Here is a 26,094-nt window from a genome sequence, read left to right on the forward strand (position 1 = left end):
AACGTTTTAAAAAATCGTATCTTTGAGGGGAGATGAGATTACTTATCTAAGGCCCCTGGATTAGACCCCCGATGGGATCTTTATCCGTGGACCTTCCCTGAATTCTGTGCATGCGCACGCCGGCAACATGACGGACACATACGCAGAAGCCGGGTAGGGCCCCTCACCACCCCGCCAGCTGCCTTTGGGGCGCCCAGGGCCCCTCACCACCCCGCCAGCTGCCATTGGGGCGCCCAGGGCACCTCCCCTCCCCACCCTGCCAGCTGCGTACCTACCGTCTGGCCTCTTCAAGTTGTCAAACTCAAGTGATGCAAGATGGCTTTGGTTAGAGCTTTGAACATTCTGAGCCCATTGCGATGTCATGTGATGTCATAATAACTGCCAATGTTGTCCTGTGTATCATGGTTAAAGCATTAACCCCTTAGTGACATGGGCTGGACCTAATGATGCAATTTATTTTGGGGTATTTTCATCTCCATTTCTCAAGTCATAGGTTTTTTTTACATTTTTTTTATTTTTGCTGTGTAAGGTTGACTACCTAATACAGTTCTTTTTCACTGCGAAATTCGCAGTGTTTTTTTTCTCCAGGGGCCTATGGGACTTGTCAAAATTGCATTGTGCAAAATCGTGATTTCACAGTAAATTGCGATTTTGCCATGATGCGTTTTTAACATTAGAAAGCCCCATACACCTGGGGCAAAAAAGGAGCAAATTCACAAACGCTAGTGGGTAGTCACCCTAAGGACTTGCTTTTTTTTTGGCCATCTGCAGGTGGTAGCATGTTTTGGGTAGATATAATGTATGTTATCACACTTTTTTTTGTTATTTTTTTTGAGTCCTCCATTTCTACAGATCTTATTCAGCCTTCATAGTGACATTTATTGATATCGGGCTGCAGATCCTCCGATCGTCTTCTGTAGGACCCAATTAAAAATGCGTGCGCTTTACTAAATAATTAAATTTCATGTCGCTGCACTAAATGTACGGATTGCTCTGCATTATTTCCTCCAGTGAAATTCAACCAAAGAGAAGTTAACCCCTTAGTGACCATACGTGTTTTCCCCTCCTGCGTGTCTGGGCTTTAGTCTACATGTCCGTAAAAGCATGCCGGCCCTGTAGAGTAAAGGCCTGAGGTCTGTGCGTACGACAGTTCCCTGCTATCGGCTACCAGAGGTACCCAAGATCCTGGAGCTATCGTGTGGGGGCTACGGCATGTGACCCTCCAATTACTCGATTGCCATTATCCAATGGATAGCAGCGATCACATAAAAGTTTATATTTTTTTAAGCTCCTCCCCCCTCCGTTCACCTGATCTTTGTTATCTGATGATAAAAGCGATCAAGTAACGTTTAAAAAAATCGTATCTTTGAGGGGAGATGAGATTATCTAAGGCCCCTGGATTAGACCCCCGATGGGATCTTTATCCGTGGACCTTCCCCGAATTCTGTGCATGCGCACGCCGGCAACATGATGGACACATACGCAGAAGCCGGGTAGGGCCCAGAAAATTTAAAATCCCCTTGCTCCTGACTACCAAAGGTAGCCAAGAGTTTTAAGCAGTGACCGGAGGCCCGAATGAGTGGTCCCCGGTCACGTGATCGCCGTTATCCAATAGTATAAAAAGGCTGTGATCTACCTTAAGGCTGGATTCACACAGGGCGGATTTGCCGCGGTTTTGCCGCAGCAGATCCGGCCGCGGCAAAACCGCCCGCGGCCGCTAATCTCGGTATTAGCCAGCCATGTGGATGAGATTTCTCAGAAATCTCATCCACACGGGACGGCTAATCCGCTGCGGTAAATCTGGTTGAAACCGCGACTGCAGCCGCCGCGGTTTCAAAAGATGCAGCATGTTTATTTACTTTTTTTTTTGTTCATTTACATCGCGGCCGCGCTCTCCTCTATGGGAGCGCCGGCCGCAACGGAAAAGCATGCGGCCGAGCTGCTTCAAAGCCGCCGCGGCTTAAACCGCGGCGGTTCTCCCGGCGGAAATCTCACGGTTTTTTCTGCGGCCAAACCACGAGATTTCCGCCGGAAATCCGCCCTGTGTGAACCCAGCCTAAATCTTCACAATAGCAAAAAAAATCTCACCTCACTTCATTCATGTCAGTCCGTCTGTTTCTAACTGCAGGGAGAATATACCCAGGTCCAGAAAACCAGACTGTTGCATTACCTGATGAATGTAGACATACGGGAATGTGGACACATAAAGACTATATCCTTTGCTTTTATTAAATAGTGCTTCACATAGTCAGACAAGCGCTTGCTACTCTTCATGTGATCTACCTTAGGCTGGTCTTACAAGAGCAGATAGGAATTGCAGATTCTACATGCGTTTGATTGCAGTAGTATGTGGAACAGTGAAGTGCATTGAATTAAATTATCACATTAGTGGTCAGAATTACATAATCCAGTAACAAAAAAAAAATAGAACGCAGAATGCTCGCTTTTACCGCGGATATCTGCAACATAGACCTCGTTGTGCTGTATGGTCGCAGATATTCGCCGCAGCCCATACATCATTAAACTGCATGGGAAATATAAACAATCAAAAAGGTGGAGTGCGCATGACCGCCTGTGTGAGAACACTGTTATGTGCAGTACATTATGCCACCATAAGCGGATTCCACATATGGCTGTGTGAGCCTGGCGTTATTCAGACCGCTACCTGTAATCTGTAATTTACAAGAAGCCCCGGGAACGCTCGCCTTCCTGCAGTTCCGGGAGCAGCTTGTTGAGCGCCTTCTGTGAGAGACCGCCGTACCTCAGCAAGCTTACCAAGCCTCACAGGGCGCCACTTTCTACACCCCATCCCTGCCACTGACGTAAAAATATACCCCCCAAAAAGCATGGGAGGAGGAGGGATACCCGGTTTTATTGCCCCATGTGCCCATCCAGGCCTCCGTAATTACCCTTGTCCTCGGACATACCACACTGTTTACATCATTACTTTTATCTAAGATTTGGGAAATGCCAAAAAGGAGATGGGATTATTTTTAGGGAGTCCATTTTTTTTCCTGTGTAAGTGGGCAATTGGGCCTCAATATTATTCAGCTGTGTCCTGAAATCCAATGGATGCTCCCTCCATTATGGGCCTAATCATGTGTCCAGTAAACAGATTGGGGATATGATGGGGGTATTGCAGAACAGAGATGAACTAGTGCTACAAAATTTGGGGTGAGTCTCTTCAGTTTTTCCTGCTTGAAAAAACCATTTAGACATACAAAATTTAAAAGTTTTTCCAATGTGCTTCCAGAATAAAGTAAACGGATGGAAATTTGTACACTATGTTTGCACATAATTTGAGATATTGCAGTTGAAGATGTGATTAGAATTACTATTTTGTTTTCGAAATTTTCCCAATTTTGGCGCTAAATATACACAAATTCAGTCAGTCTATTTTTACACGCTAGAGACAGGCCAACGGAGTCCTAGACCCTCCATGCTCTTCCCCCCCCCCCCCTCCTTCCGTATCACACCTTGGATCAAAGCTAGAAGCGGTACAACAGGGTACAAAAGCCTGCATGCCTGCCTCTTCCATGTCTTGGATCCAAACTAGAGGTACTACAGCCTCCATGCTCACCCTTGTCACATTATGCATCCAAGCTAGAGGCGGTCCACCAGGCTAATAGAGCCTCAATGTCCACCAGTATCACATCTTGCATTCAAGCTAGAGGCAGCCCAACAGGATACTAGAGCCTTCATGTCCACCGGTATCACATCTTGCATCCAAGCTAGAGGCGGCCCAACTGCGTACTAGAGCCTCCATGCCCGTATCTCATCCTGTATCCAAGCTAAAGGTGGTGCAACAGGGTACTAGAGCCTCCATGCCTGTCCGTATCACATTTTGGATCCAAGCTAGAGGTGTTACAGCAGGGTACTAGAGCCTTCATGCCCTCTCGTATCACATCTTGTATCCAAGCTAGATGTGGTACAACAGGGTACTAGAACTTCCATGCCCACCTGTATCACATCTTGTATCCAAGCTAAAGGCAGTACAACAGCATACTAGTGCCTCCATGCCCTCCTGTATCACATCTTGTATCCAAGGTAGAGGCAGTATAACAGGGGAACTAGAGCCTCCATGCCCTCCTGCATTACATCTTGTATCCAAGCTAGAGACGGTACAACAAGGTACTACGCCTCCATGCCCTCCTGTATCACATCTTGTATCCAAGATAGAGGTGGTACAACAGGGTAGTAGAACTTCCATGCCTGCCTGTATCACATCTTGTACCCAAGCTAGAGGCGGTACAACAGGGTACTAGAGCCTCTCCACAATAAATGATCCTTTTGCTCTGATATTGTAATCGCTTATACCAACGTTACAATCACACAGAGAAAGTTTCATTCAATTACGACGACTTCTAGTGGAGGGATTACTTTTTGAGAATGAGTGTATATTGCTGGACTATCCTGTGAACAGATCATCAATAAATGGTCGTCTGGGGTTCACTGCTCAGTACCCTGGCTGATCAGGTGCCCACTGTTAGAGCCACATACATAGAGGTTAGAGCGTAAGCATCTGGCTCCAACCGCTGTGTAGCGGCCGGCGCTCATAATTGCAGGCTCAGCTTATATTAAAAGTCAACAAGAACTGCGCCTGTAATTACCAGCATTGGCCACCAGACAGGTCAGAGCCAACTGCTTCTGCTCGACCTCTGCGTATTGCGGCGCTGACTGCTGATTCCCAATCAGATCACCCTAAGCAGCAGTCCCCAGCCAACCAACCTCTGATGACCTATCCTGAGGATGTCATCAATAATATATGTGTGGAAACCCCCCTTTAAACTTGTATTATTTTTTTAACCCTCTTTGTTAAGAAGCAGAAAAGAGTGAAGATCCTGGAGGAGTTTCTGGCCAGTCTGGACAATACCGAACCTACAGCCAAGACTGCAGCTTTAAGAACAGCATGTATCACGTTGGGGATTATGTGTATGTGGAGCCCGCGGAGGCCAACCTGCAGCCACATATTGTCTGCATTGAGCGCCTCTGGGAGGACAATGCAGGTAGGAATTTCAGTCTTTGCCTTTCCATTATTGTATAATATTGTGTATATTTTTGTATTATATTGTATAAGAGAGGAAAAAAAGTAACATGAAGAGGATGCATCGTTTGCAGTAAACCGAGATCATCAAAATGACTCTTTTAGGAAGCACTGATAGTAATTGATGTAAGGCCATAACATCTGTGGCTTCAGCTTCCCAGGTAATCTGGCCATACACACAAGACAGCGGTCAGCCCAGCGTGGGTTCGGCCCTCACTTATTGTCATTTGTATGGCAAGCTTTAACTCTAATATGCCACTTTACATAAGATGTCAAAGAATCTTGGGAGGAGGAATGGTCATATGTACACACACATAAGATTGTCCGTTGATCCCACCATCGGATGCTTTTTCTGGTGTATGGTTAACTTTAGTGACAGATGACCGTATGCCTTGAGAAAGGTCACAATTGTGACCGAAACGTCGCAGGTTTTACCTTTGTTGGAGGAATAAAGATTGGAAAATTGTTTTGAAGATCCATCTGATGCTGCCTAGTCTTTGCTGCACATTTTCACTGATTAGTTGGTCGTGATCCTGACTAAGCTGGGCTGCTGCATCCACCTGCTCCTCACTTGCACTGTTTGCAGTGGAATGACCGGGACTGGTCTGGAGTGAATCCACGTGAGTGCTGCTGTTGCCTTTATTATTCAGATGACCGTATGCCGGCCGCACATATGTGCCTGTAGGACGGACAAGTGTCCCGGCCTGACCAGAGCTACAAGCATCATAAGTTCCTGTGATGCTCGGAGTTCAGATCAAGAGACCCGCCGTCAGGCTGGGATATTTGTTTGTAATTACAGACCCATAAATGTGGCTTGAATATGTCCGCCTGTCACAGGCCTTGGTCTGTTCGCTGACGCAGGTTGCTTCATGCACAAGGGGGACACGTGGTTAAAAAACAAAAAAAAAGTGGGTTTGAAAAATGTGATAATATTTTACTAAACTGTTATCATTGTTGCAGACCAAATGTTGACCCAGGCCCAATCATCCCTAATTGGGTTACATATCAAAATAACGGTTATAAAGCCTTCTAAGAAAAACTGAGTATACTTGAAAACGTTGTCACCAAAGTACGAAAAGGACAAAAGGCACATTTTATTTTGCAGGTGAGAAGTGGCTGTACGGCTGTTGGTTCTATCGTCCCAATGAAACCTTCCATCTCGCCACTCGTAAATTCTTAGAGAAGGAAGTGTTCAAGAGTGACTATTATAACAAGGTGCCTGTAAATAAAATCCTTGGCAAATGTGTCATCATGTTTGTGAAGGTAAGAGTTGTTCTAATTTTTTTTTTGGGGGGGGGGGGTGTTGGAGTAAAACTGTTGCAAAATTTGGTGCAAGGCACACGTGTACAAAAATGTGGTGGCTTTTTCAGTGCAGCACTTACCTGAAAAGGAGGTGTGGCTTGTTGGGAGGGGCGTCGCCACCCCAGACCGACACATTTATGTATAGTCCCTTTGTGACGCGGCCCTTTTTTTTCCCCTTTTTCGTTATTTCCTTTCCCCCCTTAAAAAAATCATAACCCCTTTATTTATCCATCGACGTCACTGTATGAAGGCTTATTTTTTGCGGGACAAGTTGCATTTTTCAATGGTGCTATTTAATGTACCAGTGGAGTAAAATGGAAAAAAACAAAACGACATTCCATCATCTTTCAGTGCGTCTTGTTTCTACGGCGCACAAACTGCAACAAAAGCGACATGATAACTCTATTCTATGGGTCAGTACGATTACTATGATACCAAACTTGTATAATTTTTTTTTTTACTATACTACTCTTTTTTTTTTTTTTCTTCAAAGACGTTTAATTTTTTTCAATTATTTTCTGCGGTCATCTTGTGCCGCAATAACTTTTTTATTTTTACGTCGACGTAGTTCAGCGATGGCTCACTTTTTGCGGAATGTCCTGTAGTTTCCGTACTAATTCGGAATATGTACAACTTTTTTAATCGCCTTTTATTGCGTTTTTCTGGGAGACAGGGTGACTGAAAAAGTGCATTTCTGACGTTCGTAATTTTTTTCTTTTTTCGGACGATGTTCACCGTGGGGTAAATAATGCGCTACTTTGATAGATCAGACTTTTACGGACGCGGCGATACCAAATATGTTTATTTTTATTTTATTATTTAGACTTTTTAATTATAGATATGGCAAAAGGGGGGTGATTTAAACTTTTATTACTTTTTTTTTACAATTAAAAAAACTTTATTGCTCTTTTTTTCACTTTACTTCAAAGCCCCCCTGGGGGACTACAATATGCGATACTTTGATTGCTCCTGCAGTATGACGTAACTGCATTCTGACAGGGGATGGCTTGATAGGCAGTCTCTCAAGGCAGCCCTGGGGCCTTTCAGAAGGCCCCCGGCAGCCATGACACCTGCACGGCTTCCCCGATCTCACCAGTTGACAGCGGCATTTAAAGGGTTAATAGCCGCGATCGGATAACTGGCCGATCGCCGCTATTTCCCGCGGGTGTCAGCTGTAGTAAACAGCTGACGCCCGCGCTGTATGCAGAGAGGTCGCCCCGCGACCTGTCTGCATAGATACCCCGACGCTCCAGGACGTAAATGTACGTCCTGGAGTGGGAAGGGGATAGTTTATAACAAAAGCTAACTATGCCAGAAATGTACTCCAGCTGTCCTACATTTCTGTGAAAGCGCACGGAGGAGTCAGTAACGCCTAAGATGTGAAGAGACGTGCACCTTTTATTTATTAGCATAGTTGTCTGATATTCATGCCAGTATCAGCTTTGACGGTATCAAGCCATTGTATTCTTTAGCGGCCAGGTCTTCTTCTTTTGTCGCTGATCAGTCCAAGCATTATAGATTTTTCTAGTGGTTCTGCTTGCACTACATGGCCAAAATCCGTGAGCCTGAGTCCGGTCATCTTGTCCTCCATTAGCCTGAGCCCATTTGAGAATCCGCCCTGTGAGAACCCAACCTTATAAGTGCTGCTACAGGCTCTATAGCACATGGCCGCACACCCTGCATTGCGCATATATGTCACACTATTGTGCACATATATGTGCATACACCCGTGTGCGGCCACCCTCACAGAGGTCACCCATTAGGCTGCTCTCACACATGCGTTAAGAAAACACTGCAGCATTTTACCGCAATTTCGAACTGCGTTTCCCAACTCCTATTACAGCATTTGACAGTGTTTATTAATTCACCCAATCACTGTTATGGCTGATTAGGGGCGTTAAAAAGTGCTAAAACACCCGAAAATAAAACAGACAGCGCTCAAAAATTGCGGTGTTAGAAATGCCATGTTCAAGAGGTGGTCTGCGAGGACGCCACGCTATTCACATTAAGATGCGTTCTCAGGCTAACTTCACACTGGCGAGGGTGATATTGGGCCGTGAATCCTGCCCCCATATCGCGCTCCCCACCATGTGAATTCCCCGAGGATGCAATGCGTTTTCATGACAAAACAACCTCCCATCAAGCGATTGTCAGCCGCAGCGGGGGATTGCAGAGTTTCTCTCGTTGTTTTCAATGGGAGACCTCACATCGCACTCACCTAACACGCTGTGCGCTGCTGCTGGCGGCCCCATTGGAAACAATGGGCGCTACGATGTGAGATCACGCAGGATGATAGAACATGCCGCGCTTTGTTTCTCACATCGCATCGCGGTGCTACGCAGGAAAACATCGCTCAGGTGTGTGACCCCATTCAAATAACGGGGTTCAAATCTGTGTGAGATATGTGCGTCTCGGAACACACAAATCTTGTGCAATTCTTGTGGCCTGTGTGAAGCCGGCCTAAGGCTTATCAGTGAGCCTCTTGGACCAAAAAAGATGGACTAAAATTACACGGAAATAGAACTCGTCGACTTGAATGGGAATATTCACACGGCGTTTTTTACTCAATAGTCTAAAAAAGAAGAAAGCATGTCCTATTTTGGGCCAATGAAAATTGCCCATTTAAGTCAAAGTGTGATAAAAAATGGATAGTACTCAAATGATGCGAGTGCGATCCGTTTTTGGCGCGTGTAACTTTGGGTTTCTGTGGGTTGACCATTTAAAAAAATTGGACCATTTTTATGGAACAAAATCGCAATTGTCTGTTTGAATACAGCCTATACACGGGCGAGTGTGATAGCGGCCTGAGAAACGTGGCCCAATATCACGCTCACCAACGTGCGTTTTCATGCCGTCGAGAAGCATTTTTCTAGCAAAAAGCCTCCTATCACTTCTGTGAAGCAGCTGGAGCGACTCCTCGAGAGGAGAAGGGAGGCCCGACGTCTGTGGGAGAGCAGGGTGCAGTATGGGAAAGGACGGCCCCAGACCGACGCGCTGCTGGGTCGGTGTAGTGGCGCTAGGCCACGGTGTTAATAGGGAGGGAATTACTGTTTGGCTAGCGCCTTGAGGGGCCAGTGTTTATGTTCCTAGCACTAAGTTTAGGTGCTGCCATTGGCTGATGGGTTTGCACTGGATTTCCTCGCTACCACTGAATACTGAAGAGAATAAAAGTAATGTGGACTTTTCCATGGACCGAGTGTGCCGCGGCCAACCCCACCCCCCACGCAGACATTGCCACAGAATCCTCAAACTGAGGCCGCTTTCACACAGTTGAGAAAATTGCACAAGATTTGTGCGTTGCGAGACGCAAGAATATGAAACTCATTCTTTTGAATGGTGTCATACATATGAGCGTTTGTTTTTTCTGCGATGCGGCAAAAATATTGCGGCATGTCCTGTCTTTGGGCATTTTCTAGCATTGCCCATTGTTTTCAATGGCGCCGGCAAAAGCATCACACAGCGCGTCTGGCGCACCCAAGTGCAATGTGAGGTCTCCCATTTAAAACTAGTAAAAGCCTGAAAGCTGTGGCAGAGGATCGCTACTTCCCCAAAGTGATGTGATGCGTTTTTGACAAACAACTGACATCCGCAGAGAAATCGAATGTTGGCGAGCACAATATTAGGCCATGTAAGCCGGCCCGATATCACACTCGCCCGTGTGGAATTAAACTTACGCAGCATTTTACCGCTGTGAGAGCCGGCTATCGCTGCATAGGGCGATTGTGCGTCGCGCGTGGCAGTGTATTTAAACACACGCTATGGTGGGCAGTGTAAATAGTTATTTTAAAAAAATTCCAAACTCTGTCCCTCATTGGTGTTGCATATTAAAAATCGCACATACACAATGTACTGCATATGTACAGCGTTTAATATACAACCCCCGGAGAACAATAGGGATGTAAGCGCGTAATACATGGTGAATAGAGCACTTTCTAATGCACATATTATACGCAATAAAAAACCCGCTGGTGTTAGTGGGTCACAGAATATCAATGTACTTTCATTGACTCTAAATTACATTTGTGTGAATGAGCCCTAAAGCTACATTCACACGGGCGAGCGCAATATCAGGATGAGAAACTCGGCCCAATATCACACATGTCAACATGCGCTTTACCGCATATGCAAAAACGCCTCGCATCACTTCTGTGAAATTCCAACCCTCATGAACATGTGACGAGCAACAGAGGATCACAAGTGTTTCCCATTGACTACAGAATGAAAACCCATGTTGGACCTGCTTGATGAGGCATATAGAAGCATGTTGAAGTCAATGACTGGCGTCAGCGCTGGCAGCCGAGAAAAACCCGTGGAGAGGAGCGAAGCGCACAACACATAGATTATGTACCCCTTCAAACCTCATTCATGTGCAAATAGTGCCCTGCAGCAAGTGTCTTCACGCAAAGGCTCATGTGAAGCCACCCGTAAACCCACAGTGGATATGGCCCATGTGAAGGTGGCCATACAGGTCCAGCAGTAATAACCCCTAACTGTGAATTGGATTTAGTGAACTGGTTGCTTTAGTAGCCAAGGGGCTATTACGTTTTTTCCCATAGGGGTAAGTACGACCGAAGAGCAATTTTGCTTCAATAAGTGAAATGATCACTTAAAAACAGCATTTTGATAATTGGGGTCATCTTGTCGAATATTTAAAGTAGTTTGAGGATCTGAACCACTCAAACCATGATAAATATGCAAAAATAGAAGAAATTGGGAAAGGGGCAAATACATTTTCACAGCACTGTAATTGATCAGATTGAGGGCTGTGGAACTGGGAGGCCAAGTCATTCCTGGAACTCTTCGTCACGTTCCTCAAACCATTCCTGATCAAGTTCTGCAGTGTGGCAGAGGGCATCATGCTGCAGGAAGAGGCCACCACCACTAGGGAATACAGCGGACGTGAAGGGGGGGGGGGGAATACTAAGCTTACAACAAGGTTTAGGTAGAAGGTACAGGTTTCCCATCAGCACATTGTCTTCGCTGGCCTGTCTTCTCCTCATAGTGCATCCTCTTACCAGCTCTTCCCCAGGTATATATACTGCAAACTGTATACAGTATATGTTTCCCATTACACATAGTTCATTACTGCCAAAAGTCTGGATGTTTTTAGTCATTTCACCCATCAATCCAGTGTTATGGATCTGTACTATGACAGCCATCGCCTACCATGAATGCATACTGTATTCATTCTAAAAAATAAAAAAAAAAGACAAAAACATAAAAACTTATTGCATGTTCCAGAGACCATATTAAGGCTCATTCACATCAGCACTAGTTCATCCTGTAAAGTCTGGCAAAATGCTGTGGACTACTAGCCGAAAATCGAATGGACCCTATTATAGTCAATGTGGGTCCGTTCAGTTCCATCCTAATGGTGCATTCAGACGACCCTATATCGGTCGGCTATTCACGCCCGGCCGATATACGCGTCTCTCTCTGCAGGGGAAGGAGGCTGGAAGAGCCTGGAGCAGTGCTCTGAGCTCCCGCCCCCTCTCTGCCTCCTCTCCGCCCCGCCACACTATTTGCAATGGGGAGAGGCAGGACAGGGGTGGGGCTAATTCCCAGAATTTAGCCCTGCCCTCCGTTCCGCCTTCTCTCTTTGCAAATAGTGCAGAGGGGCGGAGAGGGGGTAGACAGGGGGCAGGAGCTCAGAGCACTGCTCCCGGCTCTTCCAGCCTCCTCCCCCTGCAGAGAGGGACGCCGTATATCGGCCGGCGTGAATCGCCGGCCGATATACGGTCATCTGAATGCGCCCTCAGACAGATGTTCGGGAGTTGTTTTCCTGTTGTGGAAAACACATTGAGGGAGCAGTAAAACAATCTCCTGGCCGAACGCGGATGTGAGCAAGCCACTAGCCAACTTCATATGGGCGAGCGGCATATAGGGCGGTGATATGCTCGCCAACATGCATTTTCTCTGTGGAAGTGAGGCGTTTCTCTCTCAAAACGGTCTAGCATCACTTGAAGAAAGAAGCAAACTTCCACCATGGCCGACAGTCGCAGCGGAGGATCTTGGAGTTTCTCTCATTGTTTTCAATGTGAGACTTCGCATAGCAGCGCCTGCACCTAGCATGTGGAGCAATGCTGCCGCCGGCCCCATTGAAAACAATGGGAAATGCAATGCGAGAGCACACACAAAGATAGGGTATGCCGCGATGCAAGAACAAACCGCTATGTGAATGACCCTATTCAAAAGAATGGGATTCATATTTGTGCGTCACGCAATTTTCTTGCCTGTGTGAAGTCGGCTTTAATAAAATGCTGCGGAAGGGTCACTACCCACTACAGTTTTTTTTCACTGCAAAATTCGCTTTTTTTTTCTGCAGTGGTCTATGGGACTTGTAATGTTAAAATCGCGATCGCGCAAAATCACGATTTTGCGGTAAAAGCACAAAGATGTACAGTAGCACCATGTGAGAGAGTACCTTAGACACCGTAATGTACCACACCGTTTTGTTCTACAAGTCCAAGAAATTTTATGACATCAAAGGTGCTTTTTTTGCCATGTTTTGTAAATTTCCTGCTGTGTTTTTAAGGGGGTTGTCATCAATAGTTGACAGACAGGGGTCCACCGCTCTAGATCTCTATTGATCACCTGATTCCTCATACCGCTGTCAACACAGACAGCGCAGAAAGCAGATTGCACAGTCTGTATTGCAGCAACCCAGTTCGGTAGTGCAGGTGCAACTGCCACAGAATACAATGGGAGATGTGCCTGCACTGCCAAACCGGGCCACTGCAATACAATCAGAGCTGTCTGCTTCCCATGCTGTCCATATTGATAGCAGTGCTGGGAATCAGCCGATTAGTGGTAATCTCGAACGGTGGACCCCTGCCAGTCATCTACTATCCAGAGAAAACAATCCCTGAATCCTCAAACTTTAATGCTTAATGCCTGTACCCTAACTGTTTATTACTTCATATACTCCATTTTATTTAACAGTGACCTGAAATATAAAATCCATGTGCATAATAAAATATATTTATTTGTATAGTGAGAGGATCACTTACTGCCCTAACTGCTGAAAATTCTGCCGTCTCCCAAGACTATCTGGAATGAGCATTATACCTATATAGCTCCATAACAGGCAAGACATGTCCCATAGACATACATTATGGAAGTACCAGATCTCATTATAAAAAGAATGTAACTTTTTGGTATTCTGTAATATACAGTATTTAGAATGTATTTCTGAAAACATGATTGTGGGAGGCAAATAGTTTTATGGAGTCTCAGTGATCTTGAATATTCTCTACAATCTTTGGCGTCCTCTTCTTCATGACGCACTGACTGTGCCGAACATCAATGTTGTTTCCAGAGAATTGGCTCGCATGTTATGTCCAAAGTATGAGAGCCGCTGTTTGGGAATTTTGCCCTCCAGCGATATTTTTGGTTTGATACGCTCTAGAACCATCTTGTTGGTGACCATTGCTGATCCTGGTATACGCAGCATTCTTCTCCAGCACCATAGCTCAAAAGCAGCAATTTTCCTTCTATCTGCCTTCCTGAGTGTCCAACTTTTGCATACATGATTGCATTTATAATTTGGATCTTTGTAACAGTGCTTGCTAATATCTTTACTCTTCCATATCCTTGCTATTCCTTGCATTGCACTGCGACCAAGTACAATTCTTTGTTTGATATCTGATTTTCCATTGCTGTGAATCTTGGATCCGAGCAAGAGGAAATCTTTACCAGATTCAATTTCCTCATTGTGGATTTAACGTGGACTGTACCATTACGTGGATTATACCATTACGTGGACTGTACCATTACTTGCTGCGGTCATTACCTTTGTTTTCTTTATGTTGAGGTGAAGCCCCATGCACTCACTTTCTTCTTTAACTCTTTGGATCTGATATTCCAGATCCCTTTCACTTTCCATGAGCAACATCGTATCATCGGCATATCAAAAGTTGTTGGCGTTTCTCCCACCGATTTTCACTCCAATTGTTGATTCGTCCAGGTTGCAACAGATATTAGATTGTACTCAATTCCACAATAAATGTAGGTAGGAACCTTTAGGGACTTACTGTGCCTTCAATATTAATAAAAGGGAGGTACATGGTGGACAAAAATATGGAACACCATACGAAATGCATGCCTTAAATAACATGGGATTATAAATCCTATTTCAATAAGCCATGTAGAGACAGATTTTAAGTGGCGGTAATATAACACAGATGCTGCCAGGCAGAAGTGATCATCTGACCGAGCAACAAGGTTCCATTGGTCAGGGGTTTGAGCCAGTCAGCTACTGTTACCAGCTGGCTCCCAAAATCACCCAGAGCAGGGCAAGAGGTGAAGTAAACACAAACTCAGCCAAGCAGGGGTCAAAAGGGCAGCTCATTGCTAAAGATTAAAATCCCATGCATATTATATGGCGTTTCCCTATTTTTGTCCACCCCTTGTATGTAAAATATAACTTTGTGTGCAGTCCTTGAATGATGATGGTGAAATAAGGATGTAGTGCAACTATGGAATATAAAAAGTACATATCTGCAAATAACTATAGGTCCGAGTGTAGTGACAAAGACATTTAATTTAAAATAATGGCAGTGTGTGGTACAGCTGAACCCACAATTACAATAAAAAACAATGTATCTAACATATCAGCCAGCAACCAGCATCACTGACACTAAACCTCAAAAACACAACTCAAAATATGTAAAAATGCTGCATTTGACAACTTAATACAGAACACAAACAAATCAACACAATCAAAATAAACTTATTAAAAATGTCTTCATATCAAAATGGTCTTACAATGTACAGAAATGCAATAAAAAATATTGGCCTCCAGTCACTAAAAACATCAATTGTTCCACAAAAATTAGATTGGTGATGAGAGGTTAGACGTTTTCCATGTTGTACGCCTGGCGGATGTTTAAGGTGTCTCTAAGCATGAGATCTCGAAGGCGCCACAATGCGTTTGCCATAGTTGTGTGGGCCCCTTTGCTCTTCAACCAATGGGAAGGAAGCCGGCCCTCCTGCTCTTTGGATAAGTGGATATCCCGTCTTCGAGCTGAAATGGGAGAGAAGAGTTAATAAGTAACAAGACCGCATGGCTATGGGGTTCTTGCCCCTCATCAGTGTATAAAGTAGGGTGTTGGTTAACTAGGTGAAATGTGGAGTGTTTAACCCAGTAAGGACAAGGCCCTTCTTTATTTTAGTTTTTTTTTCTCTTTTCAATTTCGTTTTTTCCTCCCCCCTTTTAAAAAATCATAACGTTCATTTATCCATTGACGTAGCTGTCTGAGGGCTTGTTTTTTGAATGACTATTTTTAAAAATGGTACTATTTAATGTACTGAAAAACGTAAAAAAAACCCTCTTATTGGAGTGTTTTTTCTGATGGTGTACACCGTCTGGGGTAAATAATGCATTACTTTGATAGCTTGGACTTTTATGGAGGTAACGATACCAATGTTTTAGGTTTTATATTTTTTAAATATGGGAAAAGTTTTTTTTGTTTTTTTCTAACTTATTAACTTTTAATTTTTTTTAATAATCAAATACTTTAAAAAAAAAATGTAAAAATCAGTTTTTAAGTCCCCATAGAAAACAAGAACTTGCAATGGTTTGATCGCTCCTGCAGAAGGAGGTAATACCGTAGTATGACAGTATATCACAATCAGACAGGCAGTCTATCAAGCCACACCACAGGCATGGCTTGATAGGCACTCTGCCATGGCAGCTCTGGGGGCTTTCAGAAAGGGTACTTCACCCAAATTTTTAATTATTCTGTTTTTTACAGAACATTAAAGTTGTAACTAGAATAGGTATTCCATATTACACGCTTTTACCATAATACAATACCTCCCCCATCACACCACACACACCAAGTCCAAAGCACGGGCTGGAGACATTATTATTTGTTTAATTACTGTAGATCATCTCAGATTTTGTTCTAAAAATTTTCCCCCCAGGGATCCCATAAAGAGTGATAAACATGTAGAGTATTAGGTTTAGAAAACGTGGAAAATGGTGGTTTGTTAAACTATTAAAATTCCAAGTCCACTCTTCGAGATCAGCGGACTCATCCAAGTTTTTAGCAATAGTTAATCAAGCATATGAGAGTAGCTTATAAATTATTAACCTGCGGTAATTTTGCCCAACACCCTTTATGTTAAACATGCTACCTAATATACCTGCCATGATTATGTATGGTATGCTACTCTCAAAGGTGTTCTCCTATCATTTTATTTTCAATCCACTCAGGGGGATCTGCAAGCACATAACAATTCAGGAAGAACAGACATCTTTATCAGACTGAACTAGTTTTATGTGAATGTTATTAATCTAGCAAAGCAAGAAAGAAAAGTGTGTTTTGAGTCCCGTCGAACCACCATGTCCCCCTTCTCTGCTTCAGGTGGCAGCCAAAATGATTTCCAATCCAACCAAGATTTTGCAGGCTTATGGTCAGGATGTCACATTCTGTCCTGACCATAATAGAAGCAGGGCAGGAAGTGTAGAAGTGTGGCGCTACTATTCAATTCAATGGGAGCAAAGCTGGCGCTCCTACTTCATGCCATGAACACTGACGACGACGTTTGGCACGGTGCATTTGACAGCAGGACGGACAATCGGCTAGCGGCGGATGAACTACTGATGGCCTTTCCAGGGAATAAATTGCTCCTGCAGTTATACTCCCTTCCATCCTTACCATATTCCATAACATACTGTCCGCTAACATACAGATCCTAGGCTGCCACTATGGTGATGCCAACTGGTGATTAAGCCTGGTGATCTTTGCTATAAAATAAGCTCCTGCCTTTGGAGTGCATTTCTGATTTTATCTGCGATTGCAGCACTGAAGGACTGCTGGAACTGGCATTGATCTCAGTCTTGGCATCAGAAAGAGGGCTACACATTAGGTCATGCTCACATGCGGCGAATTTACTGCGGGCTTTCTGCATGGAAAATCTGCAGCGTTTACAGCAGCAGCAAAGTGTGAGATTTTAAAAATCTCGTCCACAAGCAGAAAAAAATCTGCACTAAATAAGTGCGCAAATTGACATGCAGTGTGGATGGTAAATCCTTAGTATGGTCAAGGGTCACAGATCCAGGGATTATTCCAATTGCTAGATTGGAATCGGGAAGGAATTATTTTCCTTAAATGGGGTAATTTGGCTTCTCCCTCATTGGGATATTTTTTGCCTTCCTCTGTATCAACATTGGGGGTAATCGGCTGAACCAGATGTACATATGTCTTTTTTTGACATACTATGTAACAATTTACGCTGTGTATTTCCATCACAGATTCCACCTCTACAAATGAGGGCGTGAAATCTGCACCAATCAGTGAGGAAAATCTGAAGCAAATCAGCTGCATGTAAAGATACCCTTCCTGCTGTGCCCCCACCACAGATCTTGCTAGGCTACTAGCAATACTCGCGAGATGAAAAATACTTTTTTAGTACGATTACGGCCGGCCGCTCACAATATGTATTGTTGTGATTGATGGAGAGAAGGATTAAACAAATAAGATATTCACCAATTGGAGACGGACATATCTTGGTTTTGTTGCTCACCTGACAAGGTCTGGTCCCATTTGCTGATGCAGTTAGATTCTGCGGTTAACCCTTCAATGTTTTTCAAGTAGGCTTCAGAATGGAGTAACCTTTGAGTCCTGGGAGGGGGAGCAACAAATATTGGGGTTGAAGGCTGTTGCATGACTGGCTGATTAGTTTGAACCTGACCTGGATATGGTGGTGGTGCCTGCTGCCCGGGGGGGACCAGAAGTCCCATCTAGAAATCAAGAAGAAAAAGTGATTGCAGTATCTGTAAACTATATCTAATGTAAGTAACAGTTCAGACTCGCTGTAGTGTAACCACATCTCAAAGTGTTCCCCCAAGTGCTGATCTCTGGGATCATTGCTATTATCAGGATTGTTCATACAGGCAGTCCCTACACCGGAGGTCCCCAACCTTTTATAGCCTGTGAGCCCCATTCGACTTTGAGTGATGGTTGGGGACCACGCCGAAGTCAAATATTTCCTGAATTCTAGTCAATCAGAGAAAACCATATAGACTGATGCATGTCAATTGAACAACCTGCATAATGTTAAAATCATAAGGCAGCAGTGCAAAAAATGACTACAACTCGCCATGTAACAAGGCTGATAGATAATGGTGTTGAACAGACTATTCTGAATAGATTCTGAAAATGACATTAGTTTTTCTTCATCAGGTCTGCTTATCAAGATATGACGTATGTCAGTATTAATATATACATGTACACATATTGTATTATACATGTAATGACTGCCAATCAGAAGCTGAAAATAGAAAGATAAAAAACCAAAGGAGCCTAGAACATGAATAGAAGAAATGTTTCTTCATTGAGAGGTTGATGGAACTACATTTCTGTGAATTCCTGCCATGACATTCGGCTGGATGCTTCACCAAGAGTCTGCCATCATATGTGTATCCTATCGTCTGCAGTCCTGTTCTTCCATGGCAACCAGTAGTCCTCCATCATATGTGTATCCCATCGTCCACAGTCCTGTTCTTCCACAGTCACCAGTAGTTCTCCATCATATGCGTATCCCATCATCCGCAGTACTGTTCTTCCATGGCCACCAGTAGTCCTCCATCATATGTGTATCCCATCGTCCGCAGTCCTGTTCTTCCACAGTCACCAGTAGTTCTCCATCATATGTGTATCCCATCGTCCGCAGTCCTGTTCTTCCATGGTCACCAGTAATTCTCCATCATATGTGTATCCGATCGTCCGCAGTACTGTTCTTCCATGGTCACCAGTAGTTCTCCATCATGTTATCATGTTTGTATTCCATCATCTGCAGTCCTGTTCTTCCACAGTCACCAGTAGTCCTCCATCATATGTGTATTCCATCATCTGCAGTCCTGTTCTTCCACAGTCACCAGTAGTCCTCCATTATATGTGTATCCCATCATCCGCAGTCCCGCTCTTCCACAGTCACCAGTAGTCAGCCATCATATGTGTATCCCATCGTTCACAATCCTGCTCTTCCACAGTCACCAGTAGTCCTCCATCATATGCGTATCCCATCGTCTGCAGTTCTGTTCTTCCACAGGTCACCAGTAGTCGGCCATCATATGCGTATCCCATGATCTGCAGTACTGCTCTTCTACAGACATCAGTAGTCCTCCATCTTATGTGTATCCCATCATCCGCAGTCCTGTTCTTCCACAGTCACCAGTAGTCGGTCATCATATGTGTATCCCATCGTTCACAATCCTGCTCTTCCACAGTCACCAGTAGTTCTCCATCATATGTGTATGCCATCGGCTGCAGTCCTGTTCTTCCATGGCCACCAGTAGTCCTCCATCATGTGTGTATTCCATCGTCCGCAGTCCTGTTCTTCCATAGTCACCAGTAGTCGGTCATCATATGCGTATCCCATCATCTGCAGTACTGTTCTTCCACGGTCACTAGTAGTCTGTGATGTGCAGCGGTGGCGATATGTATCATATGTACTAATGTAAGCAAATGCTGGTGGGGAAATAAATAACAGAAATATATATTGACATCAGGAATATCTCAAAAACTAGAGCTCCTGGAACGATGTATGACATGCAAATGGATGGGATTTCCGGAATCAGCGGCACAAAAATACCCAGAATAAGGTAAAAAATTCCAGGCACCATGAAAAAATTTTTGTTTTGCATTTTTTTTAGTTTCTACTGTTGTAACATGAGGATTATGGTGGCTAAGGCCGGTTCACACGACCATAAATCACAGCACGCCGCCCACGTGAGGCACGCAAGTACGTGATGACAAGGCGTACATGCTGCGGGACGCCAGTTGACAAGTATGTGCGCATGATATGCGCCAAGATAGGACATGCTGTGATTTTTTTCTTGCACGCATATTTTGGGTGAGCGGCAACAAGGCCACCTATGGCAGATTGGAAGAGCATATTCTACACGCAAGACCCATGCGCAGAATACACTGTACTGACATGGCCGTGTGAGCCCGACCTAAGGCTACAGAGCATGTTTCTGTCACTTTTCCAGCCTTCAGGGGGTGATTTATGTCCTAACTGTAACAGACTGAGGTCACACATCATATTGTAGATTTTCCATTGATACTTTCGGCTTCTTCTAAGCACAATTCATCAGGATAACATGCACTAACAACTACTTACCTGCTGATTGTAAGGGTTAGTTCCAGCTGCAGGGGATCCCACCATGGAAGTTACACCCGGCTGCATGACTCCTGGAACCAATATACAGAGAATTAACATCAACCTTACACTCCTCATCAACTGCTTAGCGCTGAATAAAAGGCCATAAGAGGGTATGATGCCAGCAGAAATAATAAATCATACCCATTTCAACCATAAGAATATTCATGCTATGCAGGAGACAGACTTCTTTTTAGAGAGCGGCAGTCACTTGTACTGGTGGCGGTCTGTAAATGGTATAGTAACACTTCCACCTCCAACACACTCGTTTATTTGGGGCCGTGTGCCGTTTATGTTAATTCATTATAGGGGGCTATGCCGATCGACGTCTTTTCACATGGACCTCAAATCTCAACTCATGTCCTGTTCCTGTCCATATCACGGATGAGAACTAGGACATGCTAATGCACGTCTATGCTATGTTGTGTCCATGTGAATCAGACTGCACACGGACATGTGCGGTCTCATGAGAGCTGCGCCCAAGATTCGGGTGCAACTCGCCCACATAAGAAGTGTGTACCCAACCTATGCCTCTCCCATATGCTAGTTTTCAGGCACAACATCTTTCTCCCCAAGAGGTCCCGGTCCCCCAAAATCTAGAGGTTATATAACGTTTTTGTTACTTTTTAAGTACACAGAAGTAAAACAGATCTATAAAAGCAGATAAATAGATTAAAAGGGTATTCCCATCTCACCTTTTATGACATATGCCATAAAAGTCTGATACTGGGGTCCACACCTATCTACAGTTGTAGCCCCCACTGACCCTGGCCCGGCGGTATGGGGTGGCTAGAGGTGATCGGAAATTATGAAAATAGCCACATGCGTGGTTTCTGTAACTCCTATAGATATGAATGAGAATTATAGAAACAGCGTAGCACAGCGAGATACACCGTTTCCACACCTCTGGAGTTAGGAACACACTTCTATGGGAGTTACGGAAACAATGTAACCCAGCTGTGTGCAGTTCTTTCTTTCCATCAGGCCACCTTATAGACAGTTTTGTTCCAATCCCGAGAAGGGCGGACCCCTATAACATCCACTTGTCGCTACATTAGGGCCAAATGGCACATGGTTGTATTTTCGGGCAGTGTACTGTCTATGGGCTAATCACATGCACGATTCTTCACACGGACCGATAATCTCCATGAAAAGCTTGTAACGTGTCCTACTGCCATATTTTCATGGACGAGAGCACTCAATGTCGTTGAATATCGGACATCACACCAACAGCTGTCAATGTGCTGCCCGATGCAAGCGAGCGTCTCAGGTGCGAATCACAGTACGACCGTCTGCCTTTCGCCTAACACAAAGTTTCAGATGTCTTAAATGCTGGGATACAACGAGGGAGATTAAGGACACGGGCGGAAAGAAAAAAATAACTCTTTGTGATCAATAGCAATCCATCACAGCACAGCTTTCATGTTGTATTCTGCCGACTGGTTGCTACGGGCAACAAAGTTTTCCTTTTAGACAGCTTCATATATCTGTCCCAAAATGAGGAGAAAATGGATAATGTTTGTCCAGTAAACAAATCACCTCATGAAAGACAATGTTGTCCAAATCTTCTGCTATACGAACCAGAACAGAAAGCTACTAAAGGTACCGTTACATGGGATGACGGACGGGCGCACCAGAACTCGACAGCCGCCCCCAGAGACTATCTGCTTTCACACAGGAGTGATAGGACTTCAGAGAATAGAAGCGGAAAAGGTTGGAGATCGCTCCGTCCGCCTCCATTCACTGCAAACAATAGGTGAACGACTGACTCTTCATATGGGCCAATAACCACTTGGTTTGTAAGGGAGCTAAAAAACAGGCGAATGCGACAAATGCGCGATTTCTCGCTTGGTGCCCTGTCAGCCGACACTCACCCGAAATCATTGCTTCCAGTGATGATTCTGGGGATAATCGCCCCGTGTCAGAGTCCCTCCCATCCCATCATGTATTAGTAGAATTCTACTTTCTTTGAGGAGACTGATCTTTAGAGAAGCTGTTCTCCTGGTAAGACAACTCCGAACATCTTCATGCAGCCTATAAGCTTTGCTATAAGTGCGATAGTCATTCGGAGAATGTAAGCGGAGCGTGAGGAATTGTTCCGGCGACCGCCATCATTCACAGTAAACAGGAGTCGCCCAAACAATGAGCGGCGTCTCTTTACATGGCCCGATTATTGCTGGGTCTTTAGTTCTGCTAGGAACCAAGTGACTGACAGGTGAGCGGTTTCTTGCTCGGTAGTTGGTAACCGCATGTACACAGGACGACTGGAAATTGCAGTTTTCAGTGATAATTTGGGCAATGATTGCCTGATGTAAAGGTGACTTTAGGGAATAGCCAAGAAGCTTCCGCACTTCAGTCGTTATTCAGATGTGGTGTATTTGCATCACGATTATGTAGCAAATTCCAGTACAATATAAGTGGATGGGGTTTTCAAAACAGGATCTGTATGTAGCAAATCGCATCAATCCCCCCCCCTTCATCCCCCAAACACACCCGTTTCACAATAAATGATCTTTTTGCTCCTATATTGTGATCAATTACTTATATAAACGTTACAATCACACAGAAAAAGTTCCATTCCCTCCGATAACTTCTAGGGGAGGATTTGGTGCAGACAAGTAGATTAATATCACAGTAGGCATTTGTACTTGGTAAGCTATGTCCTGAATATGCAGATGTGGTTGTCATAGCTGACAGACCCAAAAGTGGTTGCTACGGCTTCTACCCTTCCTCTATCAGCTCAGCTATAAAACACCCATAATACACCATAAAATACAGGGCTAAGGCTTTATTTAAAGACTGACACATAGAAGCCACTTGGCCATATAATCTAGTATTCGTATATATTGATCGCATTCCCTGTAATGTATACATTGTTCTAGTTCAGCTGCACACCCCCTACACCTGCTGTCATAGACTATCAACCTCGTATGGTTAATTAAAGCGTAGACTCTACTGCGTAAACTGGAATTATTATCTTTTTAATGTAATGTAACTAGGGCTTATTTTCGAGGTAGCTTATATTTCAAGCCTCCCTGAAAGATCAGGATAGGGCTTATTTTTGGGAAACACGGTATTAGACATTTTTGGCTAGCTGTTCAGAGAAGCAGTTTTTATTTTTTGTAATCTCGTCAACAAATTACGCACACAAAATGGGTGTGCAGACAATGTACACTGAGAGCCTGAGTGCCTACAAGTCTGCAATGACCTTTTGTCACTTAGAAAGCATGAGGAAAGAAAACTACTGTGCCACTCCATGAAAAACATAAATAGGCTAAAAGGCAGCTACAGTCACTGTAAAGGCTACCTATACACGGGATAGCGCAATATTTCTCGGCCCAAGTATCGCAATCGCCAACATGCGGTTTTACTCTGAAGTGAAGCATTTTTCTGGCAAAAACCGCCTCCCATCACTTCTTTGAAGTAGCGGTCCTCTAGCGCAGTTTTTAGCCATGTGGAAGATTGAAAACAATGGGAAGCAGTTGCCAAAGAGAAACCTTGCATCGCATGAAGTGCAATGTGCTTCATTGTCCCATTGAACACAATGGCCGATGTGTTCTGAGGAACGCGAAAAGGTAGGACATGCCACATGGTGCAGGAAAACATTGCTCATGTATATGCCTCCATTCAAAAGAAGGGGGTTTATATTTGCGTGAGCTTTGTGAGTCTCGCAACACACCAAACTCGTGCGAGATTCCCGGCCGTGGGAAACCGGCCAAGGCCACTCTCACACATGTGTTTTTTACCGCGATTACCGTGGCGTTCTGAACACAATGGTGATTGCGGTACAAGGCTCCCATTGATTTCCATGGAGCCTTACAGACCTGTACTCGATTGCAGCGTTTTCAAACACTGCGATTTTCGAGCACTGTCTGCTCTATTTTATTGCGATTAATGCATTTAATAACCCGTCAAAATTATGCGGTGGGTTAAAACCTGCTGTCGGAGGCCGTAACCCGAAAACAGCAGTAAAATCGTGGCAAAACGCGGCAATCGAAATCGTGGTGTTTTGCTGATGGCACTTGTGAGAGTGGCATAAGGGTTCTTACCCACTTGTGGGTTTTTTGTTTTTTTTTAACGCTGCGATATTGCAGCTTTTTTTTTAAACGCAATTGTCAATGGGGCTTTCTAAATGTTGAAAACGCATCGCAAGTTTGTGCTTTGTGATTTTTGTGTGATGCGTTTTTAATAGAGATGAGCGAGCACCAAAATGCTCGGGTGCTCGTTACTCGGGACGAAATTATCGCGATGCTCGAGGGTTCGTTTCGAGTAACGAACCCCATTGAAGTCAATGGGCGACCCGAGCATTTTTGTATTTCGCCGATGCTCGCTAAGGTTTTCATTTGTGAAAATCTGGGCAATTCAAGAAAGTGATGGGAACGACACAAAAACGGATAGGGCAGGCGAGGAGCTACATGTTGGGCTGCATCTCAAGTTCACAGGTCCCACTATTAAGCCACAATACGGTAGCGGCAAGAGTGCCCCCCCCCCCCCAACAACTTTTACTTCTGAAAAGCCCTCATTAGCAATGCATACCTTAGCTAAGCACCACACTACCTCCAACAAAGCACAATCACTGCCTGCATGACACTCCGCTGCCACTTCTCCTGGGTTACATGCTGCCCAAACCCCCCCTCCACGACCCAGTGTCCACAGCGCACACCAAACTGTCCCTGCCCAGCCTTCAGCTACACTCATGCCACACCACCCTCATGTCTATTTATAAGTGTGTCTGCCAGAGGAAAAGCAGGCACACACTGCAGAGGGTTGGCATGGCTAGTCAGCGACCCTCTTTAAAAGGGGCGGGGCGATAGCCCACAATGCTGTACAGAAGCAATGAGAAATCCAATCCTGTGCCACCTCCATCTGGAGCTGCACACGTGGGCATAGCAATGGGGAACCCATGTGCCACACACTATTCATTCTGTCAAGGTGTCTGCATGTCCCAGTCAGACCGCGTTTTTTTATAAATAGTCACAGGCAGGTACAACTCCGCAATGGGAATTCCGTGTGCACCCACAGCATGGGTGGCTCCCTGGAACCCACCGGCGGTACATAAATATATCCCATTGCATTGCCCATCACAGCTGAGGTAATGTCGTGCTTAATGCAGGTGGGCTTCGGCCCACACTGCATGCCCCAGTCTGACTGGGGTTCTTTAGAAGTGGACAGATGTAGTTACAACTCCGTGTGGACCCACAGCATGGGTGGGTGCCAGGAAGCCACCGGCGGTACATAAATATATCCCATTGCAGTGCCCATCACAGCTGAGGTAATGTCATGTTTAATGCACGTGGGCTTCGGCCCACACTGCATGCCCCAGTCAGACTGGGGTTCTTTAGAAGTGGACACATGCAGTTACAACTCCCTGTGGACCCACAGCATGGGGGGCTCCCTGGAACCCACCGGCGGTACATAAATATATCCCATTGCAGTGCCCAACACAGGTGATGTAACGTCAGCTGTAATGCAGGTGGGCTAAAAATTCATTTGATTACACTGTAGGCGAGGGCCCCCAAAAATTGGTGTACCAACAGTACTAATGTACCTGAGAAAAATTGCCCATGCCCAACCAA

The 26,094-nt window shown here is 44.7% G+C and overlaps 1 pseudogene; it reads right to left on the reverse strand.

Annotated features, from left to right (window-relative positions):
- Positions 1-14,868: 14,868 nt before the first annotated feature.
- The window catches only part of LOC136620186 (protein polybromo-1-like), a 62,019-nt pseudogene continuing 50,793 nt past the window's right edge, over positions 14,869-26,094 (reverse strand).

The sequence above is a fragment of the Eleutherodactylus coqui genome, chromosome 3 (assembly GCF_035609145.1).
Source record: "Eleutherodactylus coqui strain aEleCoq1 chromosome 3, aEleCoq1.hap1, whole genome shotgun sequence".
In the NCBI taxonomy this organism is placed as follows: Eukaryota; Metazoa; Chordata; class Amphibia; order Anura; family Eleutherodactylidae; genus Eleutherodactylus; species Eleutherodactylus coqui.